The sequence below is a fragment of the Myotis daubentonii genome, chromosome 4 (genome assembly GCF_963259705.1).
Source record: "Myotis daubentonii chromosome 4, mMyoDau2.1, whole genome shotgun sequence".
Taxonomy (NCBI): Eukaryota; Metazoa; Chordata; class Mammalia; order Chiroptera; family Vespertilionidae; genus Myotis; species Myotis daubentonii.
The window spans coordinates 105,238,763-105,244,072 of NC_081843.1; positions in this window are offsets into that span (position 1 = coordinate 105,238,763).

The window sequence follows — 5,310 nt, forward strand, 5'->3', positions numbered from 1 at the left end:
CAGAGCCAGGTGCTTTTTCCCTTTCCTCTGCTACTTTTGGAAAAGTCTGTGGTCACCACATGATTGCACACTCACCACGGCCAGTCCTGGCATTAAGGCTCTGTTCATGACAGAAGGAGTCAAAGAGATGATGCAAAATCTTTCTCTACGGCTCTTTATCTCTTCGGTGAGAGAGATTATCTTAGAGCAGTTTTGCTCTATTATCTCATTAGCTATGCACCCCCTGGAAACCCCATTGCTAAGGAGAATAATATTATGCTCATTGGCATAGGCCAGTGGTCGGCAAACCGCGGCTCGCGAGCCACATATGGCTCTTTGGCCCCTTGAGTGTGGCTCTTCCACAAAATACCATGTGCGGGCGCGCACGTACAGTGTGATTGAAACTTCCTGGGCGAGTCTATTTTGAAGAAGTGCCATTAGAAGAAGTGGGGGTGTTGGTCGGTCAGTCGGTCGGGCGACAGGAGATGCGAAGCAGGCGGCCGCGGGATACACAGTGCAGGGGAGGCGCCAAATATCAACAGTACTTAAACTATATAGGTAGGTTAATAACAATGTACCTATCTATATAGTTTAAGTTTAAAAAATTTGGCTCTCAAAAGAAATTTCAATCGTTATACTGTTGATATTTGGCTCTGCTGACTAATGAATTTGCCGACCACTGGCATAGGCCAATTGTGATTTATCTCGGCAGTGGTTCTCAACCTTCTGGCCCTTTAAATACAGTTCCTCATGTTGTGACCCAACCATAAAATTGTTTTCGTTGCTACTTCATAACTGTAATGTTTCTACTGTTATGAATCATAATGTAAATTTCTGATATGCAGGATGGTCTTAGGCGACCCCTGTGAAAGGGTCATTCGACCACCAAAGGGGTCGCGACCCACAGGTTGAGAACCACTGTGACCTAGGGTGTGGTAGAGGACTTCCATCCTTGAGATCAAGGGATCTGCATACGTTGCTGAAATAACTTAATTTAAAATGTCATTGTATATCTTCCAGAGGAGAGCAAATGAGTGTCAGTTGGTCACAGGTCCCAATTGAGAAATATAACAACCTTCCACGTAGCTCTGGAGTTTGTCATCCATTCTTTTTATTATCCAGAGATGACTAAAGTAGTTTATTCTTTTTCCTTCCATGCCCGCTCCTGACCTCGCTCAAGTACAGCATTGTTTTCTTACAATGTGATTAGGATCACATCTGATGACCCCCTGTATTAGTTTTCTATTGCTGCTCAACAAATCCCCACAAACTTAGCTGTTCAATATAAATTTGTGATCTCACAGATTCCCTGGGTCAGAACTCCTGGGTCTCACTAGGCTGCAATCAAGATGTTGGCTGGGGCTGCATCTGAGGCTGTGGGGCTACTTCCAAGCTCACTGGTTGTTGGCAGAATTCAGTTCCTTGGGGTTGCAGGACTGATGTGCTCAGCTCCCAGAGGCTGTTCCTCTCCACAGACAGTTCACAACGTGGCTGTTTGTGTCTTCCAAACAAGCATGAGGGCCTCTTTTTCACCAGGAATGTTTCCCCGCAGGTTGCTAAATGGAGTCTCATCAAATGTAACCTAATGGAGGTAGTGACTATGCCAGCTTATTCACAAGCCTGCCCACATTCACGGAAACCAGGGGGTGTGACCAGAGGGGCGGGAAACTTGGGGTCAGTGCAGAATTTTGCCTACTATATATCCCATAACTTACATTTGTACCTTTGGAGCTTTCTTTGTTTATTTTCTACTAATCATCAGTAGAAAGTTCTCACCTTTATTTTTAGCACTTTATGTATTACTGTCTGACATAATGCTTTTCTCCAATCATTTTTAAATGACATATTATTTTCAATAAGAGGTAACCTTCATCTCCATTCTCAATCTCACTTTCACACCTTTCCAGGAACCTGTCTGTCACATACGTTTTATTCAATGATAGCATGCATCTTAAAAGAAAATAAATTAAAATTCTATGGTATTATTTTATAAACATGAGTTTATTTAAAAAAAAATTTCCTTACACTAATTTTCTAATAAGTAAAAACAACCGGAAGGAAAGGAGGGTGGGGGCAAGTAGAAGATCATAAAGGGGGAATAAATGGTGATGGAAGAAGACTTGACTTGGGGTGGTGAACACAATACAACATACAGATGATATATTATAGAATTGTATACTTGAAGCCTATATAATTTTATAACCAATGTAACTCCAATAAATTTAATAAAAATATTTTTAAAAACACAGAGCCCACTAAAAGTACTATGTTGAAACACTGCAGGAAATGTAAAGAGTTATAGAATATTTGCAGGTACTGAAAAGAGTTGTAATGTAGTTCAGAAAGCCAATAGAAACACAGAAATTGAACACCAATAAAATATTTAAATGGAAATGTAAGCCAAGAATGAAGGCCAAGTTACAAGCCTATAAATTAATTATTAATTGTCAAATTAATCCTAGGGAGTTCAGAGGACGGTGGTTGGGTTATATTTTTATGGTGACTTAAACTACCCCCAAATTTAGGGGCTTAACACAACAGTGGTGCTGTTACCCCTCACAACTGTGTGGGCCAGGGGTTCAGGAGGGGGTGCAGCCAGGCAATCTCCCACCCTAAGGACCATCACCTGGACCCTGCCAGGTTCCCAGCTGGGCCCGGCCTTGTCTGCAGGCTTCTGGAAGGGCGCCACATGAATCTAGCACCTTGCTGTCCCTTGGTTAGCCTCTTTCCCCGCATCTCACAGTCCTGGCCCTGCATGTGGTTTGGGCTTCTCACGGCAGGGTACTCTCATTTATTTCCTGACAGCTGCCTGGTAAGAGTGAGGGGAAAGGAAGTGGACACTCTTGTGGTCTGGATCTGGAAACTCACACAGGGTTAATTACCTGGGCAATATTCAATAGGTCACAGAACCCACGCACCTGCAGAGAAGAAACCGGACCCTCCTTCTTCCTCCGTAGTCCACACGATGAGGAGAGGGTCAAGGCGTTCGTGGCTATGTTTAGTTCACCATGGAGGGAAAGGTCAACTTGGACCAGAAAGGTCAGAAAAAGCCGCACAGGAAAGATGGTTTGAAAGGGTATTGAGCGTTTGAAAAAAGAGAGTGAGAATAGGTCACACATATCAATCAATATCTAAATTTAAACAGTAACAGGGGGAGCAAGACTTTCAACTGCTTAGCAAGACAAGAATTCTATTTCAACTTGTTTTGCTCTAACAACAAAAGTGACAGTGGGAATTAGCCTCAACTTGGGCAAGTCACTCCTTCCTGTTCATAAACAGGCTAATTCAACTGAAGACATAATTTTCTTTTACATGAAGTCAGCCTATTTGAAAAAAGGTGAGTTTGAGCTTACGGATATTATAGGACTAATTAGGGAAGGTCGGTCAGAACTCACTGACTCTCCGCAGGTGAAGGGAGCACTCAGTCAGTGCTGTGACGGATGTGGGGCAGCGGCACGGGCCCTGGCTCAGCAGCCCATGACCTGGCACTTTGGGTTCAGTAAGTGGGCCGAGGTGAGAGGGCCGTCCTGTTAGCCATATACTCCTTCCGGGTCTCTCATAAGGCTTTGTCATAACTTCTGGCTGAGAAGAGGCTATCTTAGATTTGTAGATTAAAGGTCAACAGCTCTCTAGATTAATATTCACTGTGTGTGTGTGTGTGTGTGTGTGTGTGTGTGTGTGTGAGAGAGAGAGAGAGAGAGAGAGAGAGAGAGAGAGAGAGAGAAAGAGAAAGAGAGAGAGAGAGAGAACTCAACATAGTACACACAGCCTACTTGCCTCCTTTGAACACCACCTGGCACATGGTAGACATTTAATATTGGTTAATGAACTGTATTACTCATATTCTCTCAACACCAATTTAAACAACGTATATTCTTCCTCCTCGGTTTGCCTATATAATATTATAACAGAAACAGGAGACTCTCTTAGCAACACCTACCAATTAAAAATTAAGCATGCCTGCCTGAAGTGAACACAGCTCTGGTTTAGCATGTCAAGTTTTAAAATGTATATATAACATTTTCATCCAACCATCTATTTTTTGGACACAGATATATTTTGAATTTTTAATATGAAACCTGATGTCCAAAAAACAAAGGAGGAGAAAACAAAACACATGCGATATACTAAAAACAACAACAACAAAACAATAAGACATCTTTTTAAAAAAATTGATTTCAGGGAGGAAGGGAAAGGGGGAGAGAGATAGAAACTTCAACGATGAGAGAAAATCATTGATTGGCTGTCTCCTGCATGCCCCCTATTGGGGATCAAGCCAGCAACGTGGGCATGTGCCCTTGACTGGAATCGAACCCGGGACTCCCTGGAGGCCAACACTCTATCCACTGAGCCAAACCAGCTAGGGCAAAACCCACATATTTTAATGTTAGAGCAGCCTGGGGAACCATCAGATATTATTAGTCTTTTATATTATAATGGAGATTCCTCCTCTCTATAAAGCCCTAGGGTTTAGTTGTTTCCTTTTATCTGGTCGAGAGCACTGAAAATTCCAAGCTCCAGCCTTGCTGAGTAAATAGCATCCTAAACGGGTCCAGTCCCAAGCAGGCCCACGGCTCTGCATGGGTTACAGGAGGGATTTTCAGAAGTTTTTGTTTCCAGAGCTCTGGGTGGCTCCTCAAATCTGCTAGGCTCGGCAAACAGAAGGAAAAGAAAAACAGACACACGTTAGGGCCTTGGCACGCCCTCTGGAGAGAGCCTTTAAGCCTCCAGGGCCTGGAGGGGCGGCTGTGTGCCACTGGTGCTCCAGCAAAGAAAGAGGAGCCCAGGACTCAGGCAGCTGGCTGTGCCTCTCCCAGCACAGACCCAAGTCCCCCTAATACCCAAGAGGTGCGGGGAGCAGAACGGTGTTCTCACACTCTCATCTGTCCCATCGATGGATGTAAATACGGGAACCTACTTCAAGTGAAGTGCAAATAGTCTGCAGACATTATAAGGAATATATTACACTATAATATTACATATACTACACATACATATACAGGCACATATACATGCGTATATGTACATACATAATTTCAACCTCTACCCCAGGAGATGGGTCGAGACATCCCCTGCCCCACATCTTGAGCAAATTCGCTCCCCCTCCCAGACCTGCCAGATCCCACAGGGTAGAGGCTGGCCGGGCTGCACTGGGCAGTGGCCACCGCACATCCGGGTGCCCCTGCTGCAATCGGGCTGCCGGCTGTGAGTCACATCGTGGATGGAGGCCCTGCGCAGCTATGGATCTGCGGGCGTGGTGAGAATCCCCGGGGGAGGGGAGGAGGGCAGGGCACTGGGCAGGGCACCGGGCCGGCGCCTCCCACTCCGCCT